Source organism: Tenrec ecaudatus, chromosome 4, assembly GCF_050624435.1.
Source record: "Tenrec ecaudatus isolate mTenEca1 chromosome 4, mTenEca1.hap1, whole genome shotgun sequence".
In the NCBI taxonomy this organism is placed as follows: Eukaryota; Metazoa; Chordata; class Mammalia; order Afrosoricida; family Tenrecidae; genus Tenrec; species Tenrec ecaudatus.
Window position 1 is genome coordinate 144097790 of NC_134533.1, and position 16295 is coordinate 144114084.

Below are 16295 nucleotides of genomic sequence, written 5' to 3' on the forward strand. Positions count from 1 at the left end.
CACACCAGCACTTATTTTTCTTAACATTTTATCACCATCCATCCGTTGTCTCAGCACATTTATACATTTGTTGCCATCATCATTCTCAAAACATTTGCTTTCTGCTTGTGCCCTTGGTATTAGCTCCTCATTTTTCCCTTCCCTCCCTGCTCCTTCCTCCCTTATGAACCCTTGATAATTTACAAATTTTTTGTCATATCTTACACTGTCTGACGTCTCCCTTCACCCACTTTTCTGTTGTCTATCCCTCCGAGAGGAGGTTATATGTAGATTCTTGTAATCAGTTCCCCCTTTCCACTCCATCCTCCCAGTATCGCCACTCAGCACTGGTCCTGAAGGGATCATCTGTGCTGGATTCCCTGTGTTTCCAGTTCCTATCTGTACCAGTGTACATCCTCTGGTCTAGCCAGATTTGTAAGGTAGAACTGGAATCATGATAGTGCGGGGAAGGGAGGGAGCATTTAGGAACTAGAGGAAAATTGTGTGCTTCATTGTTGCTACCCTGCACCCTGACTGGCTCCTCTCCTCCCCACGACCCTTCTGTAATGGATGTCCTGTTGTCTACAGATGGGTCTTGGGTCCCCTTCTGCACTCCTCCCCCTCATTCACAATGATTAGATTTTTTGTTCTTTCATACCTGATACCGGATCCCTTGACACCTCGTGATCACACAGACAAGTGTGCTTCTCCCATGTGGGCTTTGTTGCTTCTCATCTAGATGGCGGCTTGTTTATCTTCAAGCCTTTAAGACCTCAGACACCATATCTTTTGATAGCTGGGCAACATCAGCTTTCTTCACCATATTTGCTTAAGCACCAGTACTTTTAATCAGCGTAATAAAAACCATTCTGAAATAAGGTTCTAACCACTGGTACAAGTAGTGGAGAAGACCTAACAGAAATCTTCTCAGTAAGCATTTTTAAAAATGATGTTGAATAAGTAACTCCTAAACCAGGGATCAACAAACTTATAAAGCTGGAAGAGCCAATCCTGTCCCTTATAACAATTAAAAAAATTAAAGCCATAAATACATTTTTATAAACAAGTGAAATCACCATTATCTGAATAATATTCTGTAAAATTTTACTTCAGAGCATTATGCATGTACTGAAATAGCTGCATACAGCTCTCAAGCTACAGTTTGCTGACCCCTGTTCTACACATTATGGAATAAATGGAAGATACATGATTGAAAATGCAAGAGAAAGGCATGAAAGATAAAATAATTTGTTTTTGGTTTTGTTTGTACTATTTTGTTGTTGGGGGCCATCGACTCGATTCCTACTCCAGTGACCTTATGCCCAACAGAAAGAAATATATTGCGTTCTTCACCAGCCTCACATTTCTTCTTACGCTCGAGTCCATTGTTTTAGCAGCGTGGCTTTAGTTTCTTGTGTCAAATCTGTTCTTCAGATGTTCTTGAAATGCAGGTGGGATAGACTCAAGCTTCCATTTTGGTTCTTAGGGACTTGTTTTAATTTTATTCAGCTTTATCTTAAACTTAATATGAGCAATTGATAATTCTCTTCCACAGTCAGCCCTGTCCCTGTTTTTAGATGCCGAACTTCTCCAGTGTCTTTTCCAAGAGATGTTTACAGTCTGATTTCTGCTTCATCTGGAAAATCGATGGATATATTTGCATTTTGTTTTGTGGAAAAAGGGTATTTTCTATGAACAAGACATTCTTGCAAAATTTTTTTCATGAGTAGTCCAGCTTCATTTCTATCACCAAGTTAATATTTTCCAACTGTTTATTCTTTGTTTCCAGTTTTTGCATTGTAATCACCAGTAACTATCAGTGCATCTTGATTTCACGTTAGATCAATTTCAGACTTAGGTCATTGGTATAATTCTTCAATATCTTCATCACTACTAGCTTTTGTACATGTTGCATAAATTTCTCTACTAGTTATATTGATTGGATTTCCTTGAAGGTGGATAGATGTAATCTTACCATAGACAGCATTTCACTTTAAAATTGATTTGCAGTGTCATTTTTGACAATGAATACCATCTACTCCCTTTGTTTGCATTACTCCATGCATCATAAATAATATTATTTTTAAAATTCAAATTGGCCAAGACTAGTCTGTTTTTAGCTCAAAAATTCTTAGAAACTCGATCGTTATACATTCCATTTCAGTTAAAAAGTTCCAGTTTTCCTTGATTTACTCTTCACACATTCCAAATTTCAGTCATTAACAAATATTTCCTGCTGTTTCTTATGACCCCTATCAGTAAATAAAGATTCTGATGGCTCCACTCTTACTGACTTTACCTGATAGAGACTCAGGGCACCATGGCTGATTCCACTTCAAGAAATCAGTTTCTATTCAGTCAAATTTGAAGTGCCCTCTGACACAAAGGGCCCCTCCTGTGGCACTAACTCTCCCACTGTTCTGCTTTCACTCATTAGGCTTTCAGTATCTGACAGTGTTCTGAAGCTATGCATGAGGTTTTCAGTGGCTCGACTTCTTCCTCCAACGTGGGTAGCAGATTCCTTCTTCAAAGTCTATTCTTAGTCTGGAAGCTCAGCTCAAACTGGTTTACTTTGGGTTATCCTGCTCTCATTTTAAATATTAGTGACATAGCTTCCAGCATCACACAAGCCTCTCTAGTATGACAAATTGACATTAAAGTTATATAGTGCCTAAATTCTAAATTTATTTTTTATTAATTTCTTTAAAGGGATTAAACATTTTTTTTTAAATTTTAACAATTTATTAGGGGCTCATACAATTCTTATCACAGTTCATACATATACATACATCAATTGTATAAAGCACATCCATACATTCCCTGCCCCAATCATTCTCAAAGCATTTGTTCTCCACTTAAGCCCCTTGCATCAGGTCCTCTTTTTTTCCCCCTCCCTCCCCTTTCCCCCCTCCCTCATGTGTCCTTGGTAATTTCTACCTCGTTATTTTGTCATATCTTGCCCTATCAGGAGTCTCCCTTCCCCCCTTCTCTGCTGTCCCTCTCCCAGGGAAGAAGTCACATGTGGATCCTTGCAATCAGTTCCCCCCTTCCAACACACTCACCCTCCACTCTCCCAGCATCGTCCCTCACACCCTTGGTCCTGAAGGTATCATCCACCCTGGATTCCCTGTACCTCCAGCCCTCATATGCACCAGTGTACAGCCTCTGTCCTATCCAGGCCTGCAAGGTAGAATTCGGATCATGGTAGTTGGGGGGAGGAAGCATCCAGGATCTGGGGGAAAGCTGTGTTCTTCATTGATACTACCTCGCACCCTAATTAACCCATCTCCTCTCCTAAACCCCTCTATGAGGGGCTCTCCATTGGCCGACACTTGGGCCTTGGGTCTCCACTCTGCACTTCCCCCTTCATTTAATATGGTATATATATGCATATACATATACACATATATACACACACTTATATCGTTGTTGTTTTTTTTGCATGATGCCTTATACCTGGTCCCTTGGCACCTCGTGATCGCACTGGCCGGTGTGCTTCTTCCATGTGGGCTTTTTTGCTTCTGAGCTAGATGGCCGCTTGTTCACCTTCAAGCCTTTAAGACCCCAGACACTATCTCTTTTGATAGCCGGGCACCATCAGCTTTCTTCACCACATTTGCTTATGCACCCATTTGTCTTCAGCGATCCTATCATGGAGGTGTGCAGTCAATGATAAGATTTTTTGTTCTTTGATGCCTGGTAACTGATCCCCCTGGGACCACTCGATCACTTCCATGTGGACTTTGTTGCTTCTGAGCTAGATGGCCGCTTGTTTATCTTCAAGCCTTTAAGACCCCAGTCACTATCTCTTTTGATAGCCGGGCACCATCAGCTTTCTTCACCACATTTACTTGTTCACCCACTTGGGCTCCAGCCGTTGTGTCGGGAGAGTGAGCATCATAGAGTTCCAATTTAATAAAAGAAGGTATTCATGCATTGAGGGAGTGTTTGAGTAGAGGCCCAAGGTCCTTCCGCCACCTTAATACTTGACCTATAAATATAGACACATAGATCTATTTCCCCATCCTCCTATATATATTTGCATGTACATGTCTTTGTCTAGACCTCCATGAATGCCCTTTGACTCCTAGCTCTTTCCTCCATCTCCCTTGACTTTCCTCCTGCCCTACTACCATGCTTCATCGCCACCTGGGCTAGTGTATACCTCTTCTCTAAGCAACCTTACCCTTGATCATTTCCCACCAGGCCTGCCACTCCCCCTTCTCTACCATTTGGGGTCCCATGTTTTTCCCTTGTCCCTGGGTTTGTTAACACCACTTCCTTACCCCCCGCTACCCCCCCCACCCCAAGTCCCCCCAGAACTGTGGGTCCCGTTGTTTTTCCTCCAGATAGTTCATCCAGCCTGTCCTATTCAGACAGACCTGTGGAGTCACTAACATGCACGAAAACAAGACAGAGGAAAACAAAGCAACAGTATACAACCAGACAACAAAACAACAAAAACAAACCACTGACAAAGAACAGAACAAAACAGTTCACAAGAGAAAAGCTTGTAGTTAGTTCAGGGATCGTTTGCTGGCCATTAGGAGCGTTTTCCTTTTATGGTTAATTTCAGGCATATAAAAACATCACTTTATCATTTGAACTCCCTTTTCATCCATTTTCAATTTGTACTTTTTTTATATTCAGCTTTCTTTTGATTGAGGTTTTTTTGTTTTATTTTGTCATTGTTGTTTGTTTCTTGTTTTTATTTTGTATGTTTTTCTGTTTATGAAATCCAGGATTGGTAAATCTATAGAGACTAACTGGATTTATAATTACCCTAGGGCATGACAGTTGAGATTGGTAGGAGATTGGGGACTAACAACAATGAAAAAGAAATATAAAAATGTTCTAAAATTCATTGTGATGAAGATTGTACAACACCTGATGTGATTGCACTTTTGAACTAAATTATATGGACATTATATACTAATAAAACATGTACATTATATACTAATAAAGCTATGTTTAAGTAAAAAAGAAAATCATTGCTTTTATCAGGTGACCTTTTTTCCCCATTGAAACTGTATTTGTTAATATGGTAAAGTTCCGTCAGAACTTTCAAACCCTCTGCCATAGTCAATTCTGATTCATAGAAAGCTAACAGCACAGAATAGAACTGTCCATTTGGGTATCAGAAACCGTCAATCTTTATAGGGAGCAGGGCCTTATCTTTTCAGCTAGCAGCTGGTAGGTTTGAACTACTGAGTTGTGGTTAGCAGTCCTTGGCATCAGTCACTATGCCACTTTATGGGACTTAAAAATATTTTTGATTTAGTGCAATTTGATCAGAATGTGTTACAGTAGCCATCAGTCTCAGTCTTCCTGAGATACTGATCGTATTGGGAGAAATTGAGGTAACTCACATACTAATGCAGTATTTTAAAGTGCATTACTAAAAGATATGTTGAACCTTCTGGCAAATGGGAAGGGCATATGATAAGATATAACACTTTTACTTTTTACAATATCCGTTCATCTTTTAATGGATCCTTGCTTGTGTTGTGTTTATGCCTTGTACTGCAATATGCATGGTTGGGAGTTTGAAACCACCAGCTGTTCTCAGGAGAAAGTCTGGCTTTTTATCCTGTAAACTGTTATACTCAGAAACCCACAGTGGGGTCGCTCTCATTCAGTATGGTCTCTATGGCAGTGAGGGTTTTTTGGGGGAAGGTAGGGTGGCTCAGTGGGCTATATACTGAACTGCTGACCACAGCATCAGCAGTTAGAACCCACCCCCATTCTGTGGAAGATGAGGGAGGGGAGGATGTGTGCATACATAAAGATTTACTATCTCTGAAACCTACAGCAGCAGACCTGCCTTCTTGGGTTACTATGAGTTGTAATGGAATCAGTGGCAGTGAGTTTGGTTTGGGCATATCTTTTAATAAGTTGGCTTTTAGCGTATGGTTCTGGAATTAGTTTGGGTTCTCCTTCTGCCCCTCCTGAAATAATTTTACTTTTCAAAAACTGTAGAAATTGAGTAGATTCTGACGTGATCGAATGGACAGATTAGAATTGCCCCATAGAGTTTCTGAGCCTGCTATCTTTGAGGCACAGTGGTTAAGTACTCAATAAGGTGGCTCAAGTCCACCAGTCACCCTAGTACAGCAGTTCTCAACCATAGGTCAAGACCCCTTTGGGGGTCGAACGACCCTTTCACAGGGGTCGCCCAATTCATAACAGTGGCAAAATTACAGTTATGAAGTAGCAACGAAAATAATTTTGTTGTTGGGGTTTACCACAACATGAGAAACTGTATTAAAGGATTGTGGCATTAGGAAGGTTGGCAACCACTGCACTAGTAGAAAGATGTGGTTGCCTACTTCCTTAAGATTTATAGTGTGGGGAACCTTAAGGGACAGTTCTCCTCGGTTGTTGTGAATTGGAGTACTGTGAATTAGAATCGACTCTAACAACAAATTGTTTTTTTCTTTTTAATCTTCATGGACTCAAGTTATCCCCTTTTTTCTCTTGCAGAGCCACTAATAGATCTTAACTGCATATCTATTGGTCTGCAACAAAGTAATTCACCACTTGTCCTCAGGGTTTCTCATCCTGCACATTGCTTCCCTAAATCAAACCAGAAAACTAACTGATAATTAACTGTCTAGTTGATTCCAACTCATAACATCCCTATATGCAGATTTTATTCCAATTTCATTTGTTCCACTAAGATCTTTTTCCTGGTCCATGGTTCAGTCTAGGATCACACATAGCATGTAGTTGTCATGTCTTTTCCTTTGACCCAGTACCTATAGTTCCACAGCTCTCCAAATCTTTCATGAATTTAACACTTTTGAAAAGAATTAGAGAATTATTTTGTAAAATATTCCGCAGTTTGGATTAATCTAATATATATTTGTAAATTAATGTTAGACTGTACAGTTGTGGCAAGAATACCAGGTAAATGAAGTTTCAACTTTTCTGTTCATCTCAGAGATATATACCAAATTCTATATGAATGTATATGTCTCATTATTAATGATATGGTTAAGGGGAGGTATCTATTCTTTGTAACTAATTAGGATCTGGTGGAGAGATTCTTTCTTTTGACCATGTGCATTTAAAAAAAAATTTCCTCTACCCTCACAACCCTTCACACATCCAAACCTCGAAACAACATTCCAGCCACCCCAGTGGGTTTCTTGGCAGCCCCTGCCCTCCAGCTTGTGTACCCACTCTCCCCAGTCCCTGAGGAATGAGTCGCCGCTGCAAATACAGTGACCCCCTCTGGACCTCACACAAGATAGTCAGACTAGGTAGGACCCCAGCCAAGGCTCCTGCCCCTTTAAGGGGTCACTTCTTCCAGAAGAATCTTACCCACCCGCACCCACCCCGCAGTGCAAGAGAAAAGAGCTTAATCGAATCTCCTCAGAGATGTGGGGGGTTAGTGCGCCACTCGCGCAGTTAATTTTTTTACCATACTTTGCCTACATTTTTTATTTGTTTCAAAACTTTATTACTGTGATGCTTGTTGAATGGTTACTCTTTTCCTTTCTTTGCTTCTACAATTATTCATTTTATGGAGAAGAATTTTTCATTCCCATTTAGTTTTTAAACGATATGTATTAGTATGTATTATTTCATTTGTCATTGGATATAATCCATTATAGTTGAGATTTTCTGATTGAAATATGGAATTTTCAGAAATTACTTATGATAGTAGGACTATAGGATCAAGAAGAATTTTCCCATTAGTCTATATGAATTTAAACTAAAAATGCAGAATTGAATTCCTTAATCATTATTCAATTAAACAATATTTATTTAGAATTTTCAGTTACAAAAAACTTTTCCTAAACATATCTACAATGTAATGAACCACTGAAATTTTATATCTTCTTTGTGGTATGGACCTCATTATTTTAAAATTCACTTAGTTGTAGTGATTTATTAACAGCCCATGTTTTCTAGATTATGAATCCTTAGAATTTGCTTGTGTGTTAACAGGCATATATTTTTTCTTTAAGAAGTTTTGGGGTGCATATCATGGACTTGTGTCATAATTAATTTTCACATCTGGTAATTATTTTATTTTCGGTGTGGTAATTATCAGACAATGAAAGACTAAACCAGGGATCCTCAAACTACGGCCCATGGGCCACATGCGTCCCCACCAAGGCCATTTATCTGGCTCGCCAGGTGTCTTTGCCCCATTTTATTTTTTACTTCAAAATAAGATATGTACAGTATGCATAGGGATTTGTTTATAGTTTTTTTTTAACTATAGTCCGGCCCTCCAATGGGTCTGAGGGACTGTGAACTGGCCCCTGTTTAAAAAGTTTGAGGGCCCCTGGACTAAATTATTAGCCATTAGAACCCATCCAGTAGCTGTGCAAGAGAAAGACCTGGCAGTCTGTTTTCTGAAACATTATAGCCAGGAAACTTCTATGAGCAGTTCAGCTCTGTCACTTGGATCACTATACCATGGCTCAGTTAGGTAGCAAAAAACACAACTATTTCTTGGGATTTGAAAGAGAAGGCTTTCTTCCCTAAAGAATCATACACTCCCAGAGAGCTTGCAATAACAGGTATGCACCGCTTAATATCCATATGTTCTTTGAAATAGGACGCTATATGATTTGGATGTTGTGTAGCCATCATATAAAACCATAATTATGAGAGCTTGTTTCCAGTCATTATCATCAGTGCTGCTGTTTGAACTGCTGGCACGGCTAGGGAACTGATAGCAGGAGCCAGTGGTTCCACTGTTACCTGAGTAGCAGGAGCAACCCACCATTGGACAAAGCCTGTTGTACAAAGACCCGGAATTCACGCCGAGAGCCGTGTTCCCTACTTGTATCCCACCCATGGTCCAGTGTAGTGTTGTTAGATTCTGGGCTTGGGGTCTTCAAAATTATTAGGAGGAAGTAATGAAAGAAAAGTTGCTTTCCTTTTGATGTGCATATGTGCTTGACACGATGTGTGTATGGATAGTGATAAGAATTGTATGAGCCCCCAAAATAATGATTTTTTAAAAAAGAAGACCAAGAACCCTATGGAGCCATGATGCACATGCAATTGAATGTCTGAATTGAGGTTAATTGATGTATTATGATACAATCGATAGTTAAAAACAATGGCAAGAAGTACGACTAGAGCGGTATGTATAAGATCACTTGAAAGTTTGGGTTAGACTTACCTCTGCCTCAATTTCAAGGTTAGAACTTACCAGTTTGCCCAAACTAAGCGGTAGATAGCAGGTGAGGCAGTTTATGCACATGCACAGAAGTAGGATAGAGCTGGCCTTCTTAAAGAAGTAGCAAGCAGTTTGGAATCGTTGAGTAGTATAGCTGGAGAATAATAGAATGAAAACTGTAGCAGAGCACTAATGTATACACCATGTTGTGCGTGGGAATGTAAAGTTGTGGGAGCCCTGACAACACAGGAAAAAATTGGTTGAAGTAAATTAAACTTGCTTAGAAGACTATGTGGGGGCAGCATTTTGGTAAAGAAAATGAGTGCATTTATAATGGAAATGGGTTTTCTGAAGTTAATAGGTAAAAGATTTGGAAGAGATGATTGGTCAACAAAGAAACAGGTCAAAGCTCTTTGAATATATGAGATTTTCTTTTGGCATAACAGCTTTCTTTAGTGCAGAGACATTCACCTGAATTTATGAGTGTTATTAATAGACCCCTCCTATGAGTGGGCTTTTTCTTTTACTTTCTCCTCCCCCTAACAGTTTTATTGACACATAATTTACATATACAATTCAATAGTTCAGTCATATCAAGGAGAATTGTGCAATCATTACCACACCAGTTTTAGAGCCCCCCCAATGGTTAGATTTCCTTTAAAATGACTTGTGCAATAACAATCTATTCTAGTGCTCCCTGTCCACTCCTCGCTTCATTCTTTACTCCTGAAATCTCCTTTCCCTCCCTATCACCCGCACCTACCTTCCCTGTAGCCCATTGTTTCCGTTATCACTATGCATCCACTCCTCCCATGCTTCACAGATGGGGAAACAACAGAAAACAGTAGAAACAAAAGCGCACTAAGGTGGTAAGGATAAAATAATATTACTAGGGGGTATCCCCCCAAAACTGGAAAAAGCACCTCTGGGCAGAATTTTCTTTTATTAAAAATTTAATTTTTTTTGGAACTTCTATAGTATGCATTTTTCCTACCAGGCAAGCTTTGAGCCACTTGCTCTGAGTTCATGCACTCAGAAGGTTCTCTCTGGGCTCAGTCAGTTTTTTTGTATAAGCAGTTTCACTCGAACCTTGTTTTTTTGTGATGACTGATTTAAGAGAACAGTGTGGAACTGAAATTTTGTTTCCTGTTTGGGAAAAAATGCCGCAAAACTGTTGTGATTTTGAACACAGCTTACAAGGACAGTACTATTGGAAAAATGCAAGTGTATGAGTGCTTTTCTTGGTTCAATAAAGGTGAAATATCTATTGATGATGAACCTCATTCTGGACGTTTGATAACTTCCCAAAAGGATGAAAATGTCGACTCCTAGTACATTTTGATTTCTTAATCACCAGTACTGTGCTCACCTGGCCTTGCTCCATGCATCTTTTTGTTTGTGTGCATGAAGGAGGACATAAAAGGATAGCTTTTAATGATATAGAAGAGGTGAAGATAAAACCAGACATCAGTCATCCATGCAGATGAGTTTGAAAAATATTTCCAAGAATGGAATTGCAGATTTGACAAACGTATTAAGTGTAATGGAGAGTACTTTGAAGGTAATTAGGTTTTGTTAAAAAAAAAACAAAAATGTAGCTTGGGAGCAGGGATTTTGGTTTTTGGGGAGAAGGTACCACCTTGTATAAAGACAAAAATGCAAATAATTTGTTAGAAGGAAAAGTCCCCCAGTCGATATTTAAAAAGCTAGGTAAGAAATTTCTTCCATGGACCAAGTAAGAGATATTTGCACCCAGAATAAATTCAAGTTGTGTCTATAGAGAGAGGTAGACTGGCCAAATGTCAAGTTCAATTCAACATAATCAAGAGTACAGTGGTTTATGCCTGATAGTAAGGATCTTCGAGGCTCTTGTGTGGGCTTTTTCAAATGTCACTCTCTTCCATTCTGATATACCAACTTTTAACCCCTTGGAAATCCTAGAGAACAGGTCTCTCTTCTATATAGTCATTGTGAGTTGGAATAAACTTAGTGGCAGTTGCTTGGTTGTTGGAACCTATGTTATGTCCTATAGTCTGGACAAGACCCCACCCCCCACCTTCACCTCTACCCGCAATCTTTGAGAATCATTGCTTTAATGGACCTCCACCTACCCAGTTGTGGTTCAGTCTATTTTGACACCATACTTGTAGAACTTTGAGCCATAGTGTTCAGTGGCTAAGTTTTCAAAAGTTGATCAGGCTTTACTTCAATAGTGCCTTTGAATAAAATTGAACCACTTCCATTCTTTATGCTAATAACTGTGTTAACTGTTTGTACCACCCAGGATCACACTCAGCCACAGTTACTGGGAGAAACTGCTAACTAGTTAACTGTTAACTTGGGGGTTCTATTAACTTTTAATTTTTGTTCCCTGCTTTAAATATAATTAAGTAAATATGTTTATTGGGGGTTCATACAACTCTTACCACAATCCATACTTAAATCAATTGTATAAAGCACACTTGTACATTAGTTACCCTCATCATTCTCAAAACATTTGCTTTCCACGTAAGCCCCTGGCATCAGCTCCTCATGTTTTCCCCTTCCCTCTCCATTGCCCCCTATTTATAAATTATTTCCACCTCAGTTTTTACTTTTCTGTGTATCTATGTATCTCTCCTTTTTGAAATCTATTCCTCCTGCAGCTAGGACTTAATCAAATAATTCCCAGGCATTCTTCCAGTTATTCTTGGTACTATATAATTGAATCTCACAACCACCACATGAAATATGACTTAATCTTTTTTGACAAATTAGAACACCAAGGCATAGTTAGTTACAGAACTAAAACGAAGTGTACTTGGGATAAGGCCCAGATTCTGAAACCACTCAGCTATGTTATTTTTATTTCAAGGTTTGTGTTACAATGATATACTAAGAATGATGGCCAGCTATAATATATTATTTGGAGAAAAAGGGTAAAATAATTATTCAACTTGGTGTTATCAATTAAATTTTCTTCTGACACATTGAGCACATAATTTCTGTTTTGGCTCAATGTATCCTCTCTGTGTAGTATTTGAGATTTTTCTAAATTAATATATATAAAAGATTAACTACTTTTTTATTTCTTAATGACACGTATTTCCTGTTTAGACTATATTTTAGTGTGAATTGCTATGTAATGTAGAAGTCTAATTCTCTTTGAGACCCTTTTTATTCACTAAAAGAGCTAGGAAATCTGTCATTTATAGCCTAAATTATACTGTCGAGAAAGATGTTTTCTAAATTGAATGTTATTTAAATTCTTCTTAATATGAAGATAAAATGAATGTTCCATTGATCATTTTTTCCTTCATTTATTTCATTTGATGTCATAGATAACAAGTGACAATTACAATTCTAAAATACTAAATGAGTTTACTGCTTCTATGTAGATACAAAATAGTGCTTTAAAGAAGCATAAAGAGCAAATTCATATAACATCATTGTTTTCTGTCATTGGCTTGCTTAGTAAATCATGTGGCACCTTGGTATATTTTTTGTTATCGTTTATGGCAGAGTGCACGGCAACCAGGTGACTATATGACATTATGCCTTTTGGCCCATTCTTACACATGTTCAAGTCTACAAAAAATTGCCCAGAGATAAGAAGTGGTATGTGATCACTACATAAACTTCCTGTTTGTTATGTATTAGAAACCTCAATCTGATAAATTGTTTACTAATTTTACCACCATTTTTAATCTCTCAGAAGTTTTAACAAATTAGGGAAGTAATAAAGTTTGTTTTCATTTTATTTGTGAAGCACTGGGCAAATGGAAGCGGTAGGAAGATACCCTGAGAAGTGATCAAATCAGCTTAATAGGCCACACTGATCTCTGTAAGGGTCTATCTTAGATATTATTTTAAAATGTCTTTAAAACCAAGATAACCAAGAAATAAATTTAACACTTTTGAAAATTAAACCTAATGTAAGCACTGAAGGAGGCACCCAGTAAAGTATATGTAATAAATATTGGATATTCATAATATGGAAAGAAAAAAAATTAAAGACAAAGTGTTTGCATTTCTAGTTTAAATAATACCCATTCCTGATAACGTTGTCTAAGGAATAGACAAGTATGTAATCAAAGATTGCTAGAGTATTTTATAAAACATACCCAAAGCATGCTACATAGGATAACGGAGGGAAAGTAAACTGTGTGGAAATAGGATTTCAATAGTTAGGTCCATGGCATTATGTTAGGTTAAAGATTCAAACTAGAGCCTCTAATGTACAAGTATTTAAAGCAGATTTTAATGTACATAATAAAATAAGAGACTCATTTACCACAAAAAGAGTATATGCTGCTAAAGGTAGAAGTATAATTTTATTTATTAAGCTTTATTGTGGATTTTAGATGAAGCTTTCCGGTGCCGATCAGTTTTCCATTCAACAATTCATACGCATTTTGTTTCATGTCATTGATTGTAACTCCCACCATGTAACATCATTTATCCCACTTCCTATTTGTTGCCGATTTCCAGTCCTACCTCTCTCTTTCTTAGCCTTTGTAAACTTTACCCTTGAGTAAATGTTGTTGTTTTTGATCTCTTATGTTGATTTTAAGGTGTGTGTATCTATCTAATATTATTGTTTCCCTGGTAGACTTCTCTATTGTTTTCTGAAAATTGAGCCAGAGCCTTGGGAGTTCCACCAATCTTCATTGATAAGTAAACCCTAGTGTCTTATATAAGATTTTGAGTTTTGTTCTACAGTTTTCTCCAACTCTGTTAGGGCATTTTAAATGTTATGTTTTTGTGGAGCAGTTGGTACTGGTTGCTAGGCACTGTCCTAGTGCTTGTCATTTTGGGATTCATGTTGGGGCCATTAGTCCCGTGGATTGTTTCCATATGACTTGAATTTTCATAACTCTTCTTTTCATTGGGCAAGAAGAGATTAATATTACAGTTGCTCTTTAACAAAGTAAGATACTTTGTTTTGAATTCTGTGTGTTGAGAACTTTTATCTGTACCCAGTGTACATGCTCCAGTCTACCAGAATTGTAAGGTAGAAGTGGGATCATGATAGTGGGGAGGAAGCTCTAAAGAACTAGAGGAATGTTGTGTGTTTTATTGGTGTTATGCTTCACCCTGGCTGACTCTTCCCTTCCTTGTGACTCTTATGTGAGGAAATATCCAACTGTCTACAGATGAGCTTTTGGTCTCCACTCCAACACCCTTCCTTCGCCTCTATATAACTGTTTCTTTTGATACCTGGTACCAGACCCCATTCACACGTTGGGTTCATTCACACGTTGGGTTCACACATACTGCTGTGCTTCTTCCCTGTGGGCTTTTTTACTTCCCTGTTAGATGGCCGCTTGTTTAACATCCAGCCTTTAAGCCCCCATGTGCTCTATCTTTTAATAGCCAGGCCCCATCAGCTTTCTTCATCACATTTACTTATGCACCCATTTTGTCTTCAGATATTGTGTAGGGAAGGTGAGTATCACATAATCAGAGATTATTAGAACAAAGTGTTCTTGCGTTGAGGGAGGACGTGAGTAGAGGCCCAATGTCCATCTGCTACCCAAATTCTTAACATATAAATATATGTACATAGACCAATGGTTCTCAACCTGTGGGTTGCGACCCCTTTGGGAATCGAATGACCCTTTCACAGGGGTCACCCGATTCATAACAGTAGCAAAATTACAATTATGAAGTAGCAATGAAAATAAGTTTTTGTTTGGGGGGGTCACCACAACATGAGGAACTATATTAAAGGGTTGCGGCATTAGGAAGTTTGAGAACCACTGACATAGACCTATATCCCTATCGTTATATATTAATATATTTACATATCTACATGCCTATATTTATACTGGCCTCCTAGTTCTCTCCTCTATTTCCTTTTACTTTCCTTCTGTCCCACTATAATGTTCAACCTTAATTATGCTCTCAGTAATTTCTCTTGGATACACTGTGCTGATTGTACTCCACCAGTCATTCTTTGCCCTCCACCTCATTGATTTTAGATCACTGTTGTTCCTTTGTCCCTGCATTTGTTGGCTGCCCTTCCCTTTCCCCTCCTTCTCCTCTCCCACGTCCCCCTGAACTGGGATTATCATGCTTGTCTTATATATAGATAGACATTAAAAAAAACCCCTATAATTAATCCCAGGTCTGTCTGCCGGCCCTTATGAATGTTTTCTGAAGTGCCAAGACCTGCCCCCTAAGTCAGACGTCTATTTTCAGGATTCCTTGGGGACTTTGTTACTTTGTTCTCCTTATGCTCCCTTGATGTCTCACTCCAGTGTAGAGGGGTCAGACTGGACCCAATCCCACACTGTGTCTCCAGTACTATCCCCATAATGTTGTGGGTCATTGAGGGGACATCGTGTCTTGTGGTGGGGGTGGCCCTGCAGTCCTCTATGTGCATTGACTTCTTGAGCTGGAATGTCGCCATAGAGCAGCAGTTCTCAACCTGTGAGTCATGACCCCTTTGGTGGTCAAACTACTCTTTCACAGAGGTCACCTAAGACACCTAATGCTTATTTCTGATGGTCGTTAGAACTGAGAGATCACTCCTCTATCGGTCTCCAGGTGGGTCTGCCCACATGCAGATACGCCCACATGTGAGTACCATGTAAAAAGTATTACCCATGCTTGAAGGCAAAATTTCATTTATTTGTGATTAGAAGTAAATATTTCATAATATATAATTACATACTTTTTTGTGATTAATCACTATGCTTTAATTATGTTCAATTTATAACAATGAAAATACACCCTGCATATCAGATATTTAAAACAGTAGCAAAACTAGAGTTATGAAGTAGCAACAATAATAATTTTATGTTTGGGTGTTACCACAACATGAGGAACTGTATTAAAGGGTCAAGGGATTAGGAAGGTTGAGAACCACTACCCTAGAGGCTTGGTAGGCCAGTATGTGGTTCATTCTCTTCTCTTCCCTTCTCTCCACCCCCCCACCCCCCCCCTTCATGTTTGCTTCCACATGGTCTGGAAAGTCTTGCCACTCTCTCTGGGCTATGTCTTTATTGCTGTCCTCTGCAGTACATTCTTCTAGGAAGGGGGTCAGCATAGTTTGTATTGGGGCCGGCTTCATTTCCTGATTTTTTTTTTTATAATAGTGGCTCTCATATAATATTTGTCCTTTTGTGTTTCACTAATTTGATTGAAAAATAATGCCCTTCAGGTTCTTTAGTGCTGTGAGCTATTT

The 16295-nt window shown here is 38.7% G+C and overlaps 1 protein-coding gene across 3 annotated transcripts in view; it reads left to right on the forward strand.

The window, feature by feature from the left end:
- Positions 1 to 16295, forward strand: part of STAG1 (STAG1 cohesin complex component) — a 390900-nt gene that overhangs the window by 86590 nt on the left and 288015 nt on the right. The window lies entirely within an intron of this gene.